We start from the raw sequence: 14,489 nt of genomic DNA, 5'->3' as shown, positions 1-14,489 counted from the left end.
AAGACAGAAAGTTTCCTATATTAAGTACATTTTTGTCTCAATAAACTGGATAAAATGTTAAAATCACATCTTCACAATGATTCATATTATATGTTGATGACATAGTCATGAATTTAATATTATTTCACTATTTCTAAAATTTCATTAAGTGTATGTGTTTCTTCTTTTTTCTTCTTTAATTAAAACAAGCAAAACCTATAATTTTTTACAGTTATATTTTAAGTTTTAATTTGTTTTTTCTGTCCTCAAAGTAACACTTTCCATTCTGTTTTCTCTTTCCAGTCTTGTAAAATAATTTTAACAAACAAAAGCCAGTTCCTGTATAATGTCATCCTATAGGAAGTGACATCATTTTGGAGGGAAATCAACAGCAGCGCAAATATCGGTGAGTATTTAGCGGTGGATTTGATGAATTCTGTAATATGTTTTGGTGTTAGTTGGTTTATTTCGCTTGCAATAGAATTTGATACTGTCAAAATATCTAAAGATGGTTAAAAATCGAAATGATTAGGTTGACATGTGTAACGGTGAACAGATAGTAAGAGCTGTGCGAGTAAACCTCACCCCTTAGGCCCCGATCAACCTGAATTCACATTAATTAAAGTTTACATGCATAACAGGATACTCGAATAATACTGCTTAATTTACTTTGTTAAAATGAGCTAAATCAGCACAAGTTCTGAACATTTTGTTATAAGTTGTGAACATAATTTCATTATGTGTATTTGTAAAATGGATCAGGAGAATACATTTTAATAATTAATTTAAATTGTAATTAAAACTGAACCTATAAAGTGTTGTTTTATGGGTTTTTGGAGTAAAAGTAAAGGCTTGTCAGTGTTTAATGCTCAATCTCGAATTCTCTATGTTAATGAGTTTTTATGGCTACTCATCCCATGCATTATATATATTATGTAAAGGTTTAACATGTTTAAAATGTTTAATGCGCCATTGGTACCTAGTAGTTAATTAAAAGAATTTAATTTGGATTTTTATTATTTTCACTTAATTTAGTACTACACAAGATATTTAAACAAAACATTTGTTTAAATTGTACAAAACTGTGAAAAGTTCCTCAAATTTAATTTGATTAGCTTAACCAATTTTTATTTTATTTGATTTTATTTATAGAATGGCCCAACTGGTTTAGATGTGCAGTGCTAGTCTGTTACTGGCACAAGCTGGTTAAGATGGTTATTGTTGCAAGTAGCAGGCCTGCATACCGTAACTACCAAAATGATGGATTTAACTGGTCATTTAAGCTGGTCACAAGCATGTGTTACTCAGCCGAGTGAAGCATTACAGTAGTTGATTAGACGCTGATTCTCTTAGACATAAACAGACCATACAAGCTGATCTTAGTCTCTGTCGTGCATTTTTCAAACTTCACCAGTTTTCAGGTTTTTATAAACATCTGCATCAGATGTCCCATGAGGGCAGGGATGTCCAGGAAAGACCAGAACACACACATTCACACACACACTCCACTTGGCGTGGCCGCCCCCCTTTCCATGCTTCCTTCCGCCTGAGTTTCCATAGCAGCATGCAACGGCCAATCAGATGGCAGGACAGTAGCGCAGACTGGCAGATTTGAGCGCCTGACGCTGACAGGGCCCGTCACCGTGGAAACCCCCCCAGGCACTGTAGCAGTGGGGGTGTGTGTGTGTGGGGGGGGGGTGTTAGTGAGTGTGTGTGTTGTCTGGGTGAGCTGGATGCTAAATGGCCTGCTGTCTGTCAGAGCGTTCCCATCATCCTTTGCACGAGTTCAGTGTTTTTAGTGTCACAATGAGCTTCTGAGTGACATTTCACATAGTGAACAATATTTATGTAAGTAGTTCTGAATCATTCTGTAAATGTGTCTCGACGTGTGTATTTGATGAATTGGTGAATCTTATGAAACCTGTCAATATCTTGTCTAGCTCATGCTTCACCCCCCAAAATACAAAGAAATTTAGAGAATAAGAATAATTTTCTTATTTTAAAGACCATTCAGGTCAATATTTTCATGAGGGCTAAACATTTTCCATAATGCAAAAATAAACTTCTAAAATTATAATGATTATTTTTTAAACGATCATATTACAGTAGTTTGGACTGTAATACAGTAAACAATAACATAATTAGAACCTAATGACAATCATCATGAGAATAACGGGAATTATAAGATAATACAAATAAATAAAAATGCAAAACATTTTCAAATGATGGAACTGGGAATTTGGTAATTCAAATATGAAGCCTATTTAATTTCTAGGGACATTAAAGATATTTTCTCTTTACATTTGTATTACTATCTAAAAATATGTCATTCTCATTACTGTAATTTTGAAAGAAATGTATATATAGATGTGTGTCTGCGTGTGTGTGCATGCATGCGTGAGGTAGTGAGTGTGTGTGTGTGTGTGTGTTGCCCACACGGCTATGGAACAGACTATACTGGCTATTCATTACAAGATACTTCTTATCAGATTCAAAGCCCTCCAAGGTCTTGCCCCCGTATATTTGTCGGAGATGTCAATAATGTCAGTTTTTCAGGTGATCGAGGCATCGTGCCGTTCCACCGGTGTTGCTCATACACTGCGCTCGTCTCTCTCTGCCAGGATCGCTCTCAGCTCATCCCTCTCTCTCTGTCATTCCCTGTACATCTCCTCAGCTCTATAAGTTCACTCTATATCGCTTCCCTGCATTAATTCAACTCGGCTTCATTAAACCTGACCACTGGAGAATAAGAGTCGTTCTGTTTCTGGCCCTGAACAGCACGCTGTGTGTGTGTCCCTCAGTCTGAGTGTGAGGAAGACCGAATTAGTGTTTGCATTTATGTGAGGATTGAGAAAATAATTCATGTGGATACAGTAGGAATGTGTGCTTGAGTGTGTGTGTTTGGCTCTTGGCAGCTCATTACAGCGCAGCAGGTAATTGGCCAGACAGGTTGCCCCAAGGAACCCTGGGAACAGAGCTGGGGGGCAGGAAATGAGCAGTGACCGCAGCAGACCACTCGAACACGAGTGTGTGTGTGTGTGTGCAGGAGTGTCATGACCGCGCTGTTAATCGTACGGTTAGCGTTCACTAACCCGAGTGCAGCCGCCGCAGTGACCACTAACAGACCTGTCTGCCAGACACACATGCATATTATACTGTCTTAAAAATGCGCACACACTGTTGTAGAAATCAATTTTGCACTAATGTTCAGTTGGCTTGTGGTGTAACGGCACACACAAATTATGATTCAGTAAGTACCTCAGTTTTGAAGTCACGGCTCGTTCAGCAGGGGGAAAACACGATATAAAATTGCTCCTTTTCTTCTTAATTAAATAGTGCTTTACTGAACAAACTGTCTTTAAATAAATATCTGTTAATACTATAAAAACTCTTTTCTGCAGTTTGTGTTGCTGTTGTAAATGTGGGAAGAGATTTGAAGCACTATTTACTTAAAATATAATTAACTTAATTATTGCGCTCACATTTTATTGTCTGTTAGGCGCTTCTTTAGTAAAGTCTGTTTAAAGGAGACTCGCTTGCTCTCAGAATGATCCTTTATATACAAAATGGAAATACTGGTGTGACTTTCTAACATTTACAGATAAAAATACAACCATGAGTTGTAAGTTATGCTTGGATTGTGCACTTTTCCCACAGAAGCTCACTATGTCCTACGTTTCAGATGTGTTCGCAACATCAAAGTGTACCGATATAAACCGGGGCTGCGTCCGAAATCGCATACTCTAGTCTAATGAATAAGTAATTACTTCACAAGCGCTAATAAAGCATGTAGTATGGGTGTAATCAGGATGTGCTACATTCGCCATGTTGTCGTTATCATGTGACCTGTGTCAGTTGCGTCGCTTCAATGCCATTCATAAATCCTCTCCCGTGGCCTCATGGGATAGTAAAGTGTCCATCATATGCACACTTCAGAATCTCACCGGAAGAAGTAGGTCATCCGTGTAATTTTTGCCTGATCTTTGAGTACTGTGAATTCAGACATACTTCTTTTGTCACATACTGCTTTTCGTCTTCTGTATAGTAGGGAAGTGATTATAGATGCAGCTGTGCAGGGGTTAAAATAACACTGCATTCGTTTGCGTGTCGAACCAAAAGACACTTAGTGTGTGATGTAGAGCATTATTGTTTGTCACAGTGCGCTGTATATTGTGTTGTGCGCTTCTTCAGCTACTTGTATATTTCTCTTCTCATGAAAGAGCTTGAGGGTCATTCACACTGACGTCGATTTGCAGCGACAAAACCACTGGAAGTCATTCGTTTTCAAAGAGTTGGCGATTTGAGGTGACGTGAGCGACAGCAAATGTTAGCGCAGCAACAAAGATGAGCTAACTGTAGTTTAAGCAAATAAATGTTGATGAGATTTGGCAACTGTAAATGGGAGTTAACATGATCTGATGCAGATACCGCAGTTGAGCAGGAACAGCTACTTAAAAGCAGTAGATCCAAAACTTCCTACATTTTAATTGCTGCCCAATAGCTTTTATCCAAGGAGATCTTTTGGTTTGTCTTGACTTCTTTAGTGAGTCTGCTTGATTGTGATTGTTTTTATTAAATATTTCATTTGTTGTGAAAAAGGCTTTAACAACAACACAATTCCAGTGTAAAATATACACTATTCAAAAGTCAGTATGATTTTAAAGAAAGAAAGTACTTTTATTCGTCAAGGAAGCATTCAATTGATCAAAAAGGACAAAAAAATCCACTTTTTAAATAAATGCTGTTCTTTCGAACTTTCTATTCATCAAAGAATCCTGATAAAAATGCATCACAGTTTCCACAAAAATATTAATCAGCACAACTTTTTCAACATTGATAAGAATGTTTCTTGAGCAGCAAATCATCATATTATACTGATTTCTGAAGGATCATGTGACACTGAAGACTGGAGTGATGATGCTGAAAATTCAGCTTTGCATCGCTGGATGTGTTTTTGATCAAATAAATGAAGCCGTGTTGAGAATAAGAGACTTCTTTCAAACACATTTTAAAAAAATCTTACCAACCCCAAACTTTTGAAGTGTACATTTGTGGATGAATCTTATAATGAAATGTCTGAGTCATAGTTCACTAAAAAGTAATGAAAACAACAAGTTGCATTTTTCAAAAAGAAATGAAGCACCATTAGCATATTTTGCACTATGGTGCCATTAAATTTTCATATATTATATGCAAAGCTCTCATTCTCATTTCTGTAATACAGTATGGACACAATTACATAAAAAATCAGGCATAAAAAGGCAGTATGATGAATATTTACAATATTACTTATACAAATTAATAATTTTCTCATTGCATTAATGAGAATGAGATTTTTTTTCACATTAAATTAATGAAAATGGCCATTTTCTGTATTACAGTTATGGTCGGTTTCTGATTTTGGTCTGAATCAAATTGAATTCAGGAGATTCAGTTTTCATGTGACCCTTTGGCCCAGTTGAGCATACTAACATCATTTGAACTGTAGTTTATTTCTTTTTTTTGGGCAATATGTTCTTTGAAAATATCACAGTACAACTTGTTAATGTTGAGAATGCATCATTAATAAATATATAATATTTAGTGTTTGTACCTTGTTTGCTACAGCAGGTGGTCTGAAATTGCAATACTAATAATGGAACATGACTTTATTGACTGGCATGTAAAGTTTCAGTTATATGTGTAAATATTCAGATGGCCTGTGAGAAATACCTGCTCAGATGTTGAATACGCATCTGAAACTATCAGAGTACAACTACATATTTAGTTGTTTTATTTCTTGCTTTGAAACCAGTGTAAAGTGCTCTGAAACGCCTTCAGGCATGTGATATGAAGGTCAGGGAGGTGTAGAACTGAAAACAGCTAAAAAACTTGATAACAATAAACCAATGTCAGCTCTTTAGAAATGTTATGAAGGGTCTTTGGTCTATTGCAGGTCATTATTAAACCGCTTCTAATTATCTGGCCTGTTTATGTCTCACATTGAATCGGAGAGTGACGTGTGAAGTTATGCGGCGGTGAAAATGAGATGATAGCGCCGCTGAGAGACTGCGGAGGGTGACGGCTTCACATTTAATGAAGTTGAACGGCTCTCGCCCCGGGTCATTTGACTGGGTCATTGTGCTCGTATGTTAATGTGGTTAATTAATGGGAGTGTGAGAGTAGCTGCTCTCCTGTGTGTGTATGTGTGTGGGATATATATCCTGGGGCAATGAGGTCGAGCTGTAGTTTTGGGAATGACTGGTGGTGAGTAGTTAAACTCAGACAGAGTCTTGGCTTAAATTAATGCATTCTGTGTGTGAATGTGTGTGTGTCCTTTTCCACTAGTAATGAGAGTTCCAGTTTTTCAACAGTGCATTGTTAGAATTCAATCCTTAGTTCATTGGCCAGAAAAATAATAGCTTTAAAAAAAAAAATTAAAAAAACTTTTTCAAGTAAAACACAACGTTTAAATGTATTTATTTGTTTTATTTATATTTGTATTTTTAAAATATCTATTTTTAAAAAATATTTAAGGCTTTTAATTTTATTCTGATTTCATTGAATCCTTAGTTTATTTGCCAGACAAAATAATGTTTTTAAAGAATACTTTTTCCAAGTACAGCACTTTTAACATGATTTTTAAATGTATTAATTAGTTAATCTTATCTATATTTTTTAAATATATTTAAGGCTTTTAATTTTATTTAGATTTTATTGAATCCTTAGTTTATTGGCCATACAAAAAAGAATACTTTTAAAGAATACTTTTTAAAGTAAAACACTTTTTGATTTTTTGAATGTATGTTTAGTTTATTTTTAGGCACTTATATATTTAAAATATTTATCTAGAAATATTTGAATATACATTTTATTGAATCCTTAGTTTATCGGCTATAAAAAATAATATCTTTTTAAAAGAATACTTGTATGTATTTTTTATGTATTCATATCTATCTATATTTTTATTAATATTTTAATGCTTATAATTCTATTTTCATTTTTAAATCCTTAGTTTACTGGACAAATAGAACATCTATTTTGAGAATATTTTAGATGTATTTTTCATATTACTGATTTTTTTAAATAATATTTATATATCTAGGCCTATATTTTATTTTGGAAACATTTTTAATACTTTTACTTAAGCACTGATAATGATGCGTCGTTCACAGCAATGTTTAAACCTGAGGAGATCATGTTTGACTACCCTAATCCTAAAGACCTTCGGGTTAATCAAATATACTGATCTGTTTATAGAGTAAATTCATTTGTTGATTTTAGTTGGTCTCTATCACTTTAAGACTCAAATGCAAATGATTTAAATACAAAGAGTTTCATTTCACTTAGTAATTGCAAAACTAATGTTACTGTTTTCAATCAGGTTTGCGGGAACTTCCCTCTGCCATCCGTAGGTCAGCAAAACGGATGGTCCGGCAGTGGTTGAACCAAGGTTTGCTGTGTCAAGCTAGTTGGGACAGACTCTGCACATTAACCTGGGATAGAACAGTGTTAAACAATAAACAATGACATATATCAGCTTTAAAGGAAGCAGGTAAGTGAAATACTCACACACATGTACATTAAGCTAATAAATCACAATTCGGATGCACCCCCAAAAACACACACACACACACACACACACACACACAGACACAGACACACACACACAGACACAGACACAGACACACACACACACACACACACACACACACAGACACAGACACACACACACACACACACACACACACACACACACACACACACACACACACACACACACACACACACACACACGACCTGTCTTGAGTTTGCTAATATTGCTAAGTGCTGTACAAAAATCCGCTTTCGATGTGTCCACCCGGATGCTTCATGCAGAATTCCTGTGCGTGTGTGTGTGGGAGACAGATGAAGAGTGACAGGTTGGGTAGATTGGCCCATGAGCAGTAGTCGCCTGTGGCACTGACATCACACACACATACAACACGCTCACCCTGACTGTGGGCGATTGTGTGTGTCGAGTGGAAGGATTCGCCACCACACCAAAAAACCACATAATGAAGCTTGACACTGCTGTCGGGGAGGGGGAGGAGTCTACATGTTTTGGACACGCCCACTGGTGTACTGAGAGGGAGGGGCCTCACTTAGACCTGCCCACTGACACACTGTATCTGATAACTATTGCAGTGCTGTTGTTCATAGGCCTATTTTATGCAAACCCCATGAATTGTCATTTGGGGCCCATTTTACGCCCGTATTCTGCTGGTTTTCTGAGTGAAATTGTAAAAGACCTAATTGAAGCTGATTCAGACGAAGAATTATTTTTATTTAAGGTTACAAATACAAACATTTTTTTTCTTTGAAATAAGGCGCACTGATGAATCGTTCCCAATAAAACCTGGAACATGTATGAGGTATGTATGAATGGGATGAATATTGATGATTCATTTTGGCTCTAATCTTTCCGTGTGCTACAAACATGAATGATGCCTCCAATTGTGCAGCTTGATGTGGATGTGAAATTATTTTTCTATGCGACTCTAAAGTTGTTTTCAGCCGATAGATGATAAAACAGCTGAAAATATAGCATATGTGCCATAGACTTACTTAGGAGGAACCAGTGCTACATCATAGAGACTTTAAATAACAACCCAGAAACCCATAGCTACTGCATAGCTACATGCTACAGCATAAAACATGCAGAATACCTTAACAGCTGCATAGCAACTCCTTAGCGACCACTCATAACACTATGTCAAGTACATAGAAATAGAAAATAACACTCAGAACACCTTAGCTACTGCATAGCAACACCCTAGAAACCATTCAGAACACCATGGAAAGCACATAGAAATACATTCTAACCCTCAGAACACCTTAGCTACTGCATAGCAACACCCTAGAAACCATTCGAACACCATGGCAAGCACATAGAAATACATTCTAACCCTCAGAACACCTTAGCTACTGCATGGCAACACCCTAGAAACCATTCAGAACACCATGGCAAGCACATAGAAATACATTTTAACCCTCAGAACACCTTAGCTACTGCATAGCAACACCCTAGCAACCCATCAGAACACCTTTGCAACCATATATAAGTACATAACACTGAAAACACATTAGCAACTTCATAGCCACACCTTGGCAACCACATAGTGACATACAAAAAACACTCAGAACACCTAAGCTACTGCATATCAACACCATGGCAACCACTCAGAACACCATGGTAAGCATTCAGAAATACAATATAACCCTCAGAACACCTAAGCTACTACATAGCAACACCCTGGCAGCCAATCAGAACACCTGCAACCAAATAGCACCATACTATATAACACTGAGAACACATTAGCAACTGCATAGAAACACCCTGGCATCATGGCATCGAGTTTGAGTCAAGTAAAATAAAATGTAACCTAGTAGTTTGTTGGTTGCTTAACCCACTTGACCCAGAATGCAGTGTCTCCTTAGTTATATGATCTCCGTGGATACAGTGGCAGATGTTCTCATGATTATCGCTGAGGTCGTCATAAATAAGGAGAAAGAGAAAGGTGGAGGAAGGAGCGAATTAGGTAAAGAAGAAGAGAGTGAGGCAGAGGTTGCATGTAGTGCCTGAAACTCGTCCCTGAGCCGAGTTCGAGGCGTCGTGTAAAACCCCTGTCACAGCATCACTGGGAAATACATGGCAAACACACGCACTCTCACAATCCGCTGATCAGAGCCCACAGACGTGGCCAATTTGCACTTCTAAGCATCTGCCTTAAACCACAGTGTGTGTGTGTGTGTGCATTTTAAAACTGCAGAAATGTACCTGTTAACCTGTTTGACACATCAAAGCGCTTCTCTAATAGCTAAACATTTAGCTTCTGAAATTAGAGTGAACAGCTATCGTAGGGTCTGGATTCAGATATCAGCTGCTGGCCATTCAGACAAACACACGTATTACATGACTGCTTAAAGCATCCGCGCACCAGGCCCTTCACGGCAGTTTAATGCTAAATTAAAGCAATAGTTCACCCCAAAATGAACATTTAGTCATCATTTACTCGCTCTCATGTGCCATTCTAAATTATTTGACTATCTTTCTTCTGCAAAACACCAAAGGGGAACATACGGCTGTTTTACATGCTTTTTTCCATGTACTTATACAATCAATGGGAATTGGAACTTGCAAATATCAAAAAAGTGGTCTGAAATCTTTAAAGTGGTCTACATGACTCATGCAATAGTTGCAATGTTTTTGCCACACAAAGCTGTTGTATAAGTCTTATAATATTTAATTTGAATGCACTATTTTATGACACATGTTTTACTTGGATGTAAACACATCAGGTTTTCTAATGTTGTGTTTAGACTGAGAAAGATATGTGTTTGGAACAAAGGGTGAATAATGTTGGGTGAATCATCTCTTTAAGAACACACAAGACCTTATTTTCTATCTTTTAAAATACATTTTGTGTATAACTATCTTTCTTCTGTATTCTATCCTGCATCCTTTTATCCCTATTTTATACAGGTGGTTATTTTTATTTATATGCATTTATGTATGTTGAATCATAATTTTGACACTGTGAAGTGTACACATTATCTTTCAAAAGCTTGGGGTCAGTGAGATTTTTTTTTAATTTATAGATTTATTTAGTAAGGATACAGTAAATTGATTAAAAGTGACAGTAACAACATTAAATGTGTAACAAAAGATTTTCTTCCAACATTGATCATAAGAAATGTTTCTTGAGCTGCAAATCAGCATATTAATATGACAATATAATATTTTTGAAGGATCACGTGACACTGATGACTGAAGTAATGATGCTGAAAATTCAGCTTTGATCGCAGGAATTAAAAGAAGCATGATGGATATATTGGGATTTTCAACCTCATAATTTTGTTGTGTTGGTTAATTGATTCGTGAATCAAAGCCTAAATTTGTTCAAAATATACTGATTCACGTCATAGAGAACTAGGGAACAGAATAAGATCTCATCATACAGCGATCAGTCTAACCAAAACCTGACCGCATCCCGTCATCCAAACATCTATGATGCTGTGCATATTCGTTTTGTTCTCCCCGGTTTTCTCTCAAACCACCCAAAGCGAGCCGGACAGATTGAGTCCAAACGCTTGCGCTGAGGCCTTTAAACGGTTACCTGTGCTCAACACAAAGGCACCAGACTAATCGACACAGACAGCAAGAAAATAGGATCTGTCTTAGAACATCTCTCTTCCACCGGCTCCCTCTCTTCCTCTCCTTCTTTTCTTCGGACGGATGAAAGGCCATCATTCCATCATGTGTGGTTAGCGTTTTCTTCGTAGCCTGAAGTGAAACAGGAAGTTCTTAACTGTTCAGTGGCTTTTGCTTGAGGCAAGGTTCTACCCTGTACTCTCTTTCACTGTCTCTCGCTTTCTTCCCCCACCCTCTAAAACACACACACACACACACACACACACACACACACACACACACACACACACACACACACACACACACACACACACACACACACACACACACACACACACACACACACACACACACACACACACACACACACACACACACACACACACACACACACACACACACACTTCTGTTCGTTGGGCATCTGCCTTCATAACCATCTATGCTTAATACAGCACGGCTCAGTAGGACCTGCTTCACTCGCTGTTGTTAAACTCCGAAATGTAGATGTTTTTAGTTAAAAACACAGCTGTGATTTTATAGAAAAAAATATTTGGATATCATTACATTTGATAACAAAATATCAAAGCAAGTGTCATCAGTGTTAAAACTCTGCAGGAGCTTTTCTCAGAACTAATTTCACTTTTCTGAGACGCTTTTTTCCAACTCATCTCGAGGTCATTTTTAGTGCATGTATGAAGTCAAAATTTCCCTCAAATTTCACAGTGATTGTGATTTTCTGATTTCCTAATAAGACTTTGTTTCTGGATCAATGTATTTTTTATTATTCCTGAAGCAACATTTCCTATTAACCAATCAGATTTTAGGGTTTGGTCTTACGGGGCTCCATTAATATTCCTATGAACCTGTAATTAAAAAAAAAAAAAAAAAAATTAATAGTAGTTTATATAGTAGTTAGTCCTACTTGCCAACATTTGGAAACCAGAAACATTTTGTTTTAACTGTGTGTGTATTTTGTATATTATTTATTATATTTATAATTTAGTTCAGCTTTAATTAAATTAGAACAATTGTTAATAGTTTTAGTTGTGGTTAGCAATAACAACAGTGGTGATTTGGGTATCCAAATTTTGAGTTTTGATATGATTGATGGACGGACAGATGGACAGATGGATGGATGGATGGATGGATGGATGGATAGATAGATAGATAGATGCATGGATGGATGTTTGAATTGAGGGATAGGTAGGTAGAGACAGGCAGACAGACCTATTTTACCTTAAATGTTGAAAATGGACATCCTCTAGTCCTCTAGTCTCAGACACAATTATGAAAAAAAGAGAGTGTGATAAATATGAAAATGATTGTGTCAAACAGTAGTGTAAAAGAAACAATAAAAGACAGATAAGAAAATTGCAAAATTGTTAAAGGGAGTGGAGGCCACAGGGTGTAGAAAAGCAGGAGGAGAGAGAAAGTGTGTGTGTGTGTGTGTGTGTGTAGCTGCATTGAGATTCTTGGCCTGTATCTGTTGGCAGTGGGCTGTGAGCTGAGATCTGCTGCATAATTGTGAAACCACAGGGACTGCAGCTCTGACCAGCCTGTCAAAACATCATGACAATCGTCCCTCACTGCACAGCACAGGCCAGAGAGAGAGACAGGAAGAGGGTGTCAGCGTTTTGACTGATATACCAGCTGAGAAGTTATAATTACGATCTCTATCTGACATTTGTAATCTAGGTGCGCGCACACACACACACACACAGATCGTGTGGACTGTGGTTCTGGGGAGCTTGTGGGGGTGTGCTGGTCTGTACGCGAGTGCTTTAGCTGCTAGGCTGGGTAGTGATTCCACGCCGTTGCGTTTTGAGGCTAATTAGTTTGGATATTAACGGGACGAAACCCCAAGCAGCTTCTAAATGTCACCCGCTCTCCCCACAGACACAAACACACGCCGGTTCACGCTCTTTGCCCCATTCCACCGCCCCCCAGAAAAGCGCCGCGGGGAAAACCAAGAAAAAGCCAAGAAGAAGCGTCGGCGCCGGGTCACGGCAACGTGCGGAATAGCAAACCCGTGTCACTGCACTCGGAAGACTCGGACTGCTGTTTTTTTTGTTTTTTTTTCACTAACCACACATACATCATTTTCTTAAATATACATACTTTTAACATGCATGCATGCATATGTGAGTTTGTTCTGAATACAGTGTATTAGCCTTAGCCAATTACAGTGACCTTAGCCATGAAAAGTAAAAGAAATAAGCACAAATGTCAGGACATGTCAAAACACCTCCAGGGCCCAGAAAACACCTCCAGGTGGATTTTCCCCAGAAATCAAATTCCTGGATTGTCTTTGATGTGTTGAGAAATCACTTTCTGCCAAAGAATCACAGTGTGAAGCCCAAAACACTTCACAATGAATCTGAACATATTGCTATTGTATGCATCAATATTGATAAATACATAGACAAATGTCTATCTATCTATCTATCTATCTATCTATCTATCTATCTATCTATCTATCTATCTATCTATCTATCTATCTATCTATCTATCTATCTATCTATCTATCTATCTATCTATCTATCTATCTATCCAGAATTAATGGCACCCCTGGTAAATATGTAAAAAAATGGCTGTAAAAAATAAATCTGTATTGTTTATCCTTTTGATCTTTCATTCAAAAAAATTGCAAAAATCTAACCTTTTCATTGAAGTAAAATAATTGAAAGTAGGGGGTAATTCACATTATGAAATAAATACTTTTCTCCAAAACACTCTGGCCATAATTATTGGCTCCCTGTTATTAAAGGGATAGTTCACCCAAAAATGAAAATTCTGTCAGTATTTACTCTCCCTCATGTTGTTCAACCCCGTAAGACCTTCGTTAATCTTCGGGACACGAATTAAGATATTTTTGATGAAATCTGAGAGCTGAATCACTCCTCCACAGGCTTCTAAGGGTTTGATACTTGCCAGCCACGAAAAGTTATTAAAGACATCGTTAAAATAGTCCAAGTGACTACAGTGGCTCAAAAGTTTATCAAGCCACGAGAATAATTTTTGTGCGCAAAAACAAACAAAAATAACGACTTTATTTCAACTATTCATTTCCTTCTCTGTGGGCCTCTAGTCAGTTAACGTAGTGTGATTGCGTAGAGCTACGTCACACGTAGGCTCACTATTGGCCGACGCTGGTCATGTGTGTGATGCGTGTGACGTACAACACAGAAGCGCTGCCTTTTGCCAAGATAACAGCTCTGAGTTGTCTCCTATAATGCCTGATGAGTTTGGAGAACTACTGACTAGAGATCAGAGATCCTTCTTTTATACAGAATCTCTCCAGATCCTTCAGATTCACAAGTTCATGTTGGTGCTTCAG

General features: G+C 37.4%; 1 protein-coding gene across 2 annotated transcripts in view; it reads left to right on the top strand.

Moving 5' to 3' along the window:
* Positions 1–14,489, top strand: part of tfap2d (transcription factor AP-2 delta (activating enhancer binding protein 2 delta)) — an 83,674-nt gene that overhangs the window by 6,591 nt on the left and 62,594 nt on the right. For both annotated transcript variants that reach the window (XM_077219784.1, XM_077219783.1), the window contains exons 3-4: positions 283–385; positions 7,343–7,513. The gene's annotated coding sequence lies outside the window, so the exon portion shown is untranslated. The remainder of the gene's footprint in view (positions 1–282; positions 386–7,342; positions 7,514–14,489) is intronic.

This window comes from Siphateles boraxobius, unplaced genomic scaffold (assembly GCF_051911475.1).
Source record: "Siphateles boraxobius isolate OS27281-9 unplaced genomic scaffold, OSU_SipBor_1 8, whole genome shotgun sequence".
Classification (NCBI taxonomy): domain Eukaryota; kingdom Metazoa; phylum Chordata; class Actinopteri; order Cypriniformes; family Leuciscidae; genus Siphateles; species Siphateles boraxobius.
Note: the sequence above shows the minus strand (reverse complement) of the source record. Positions and strands in the feature narration are given on the sequence as shown.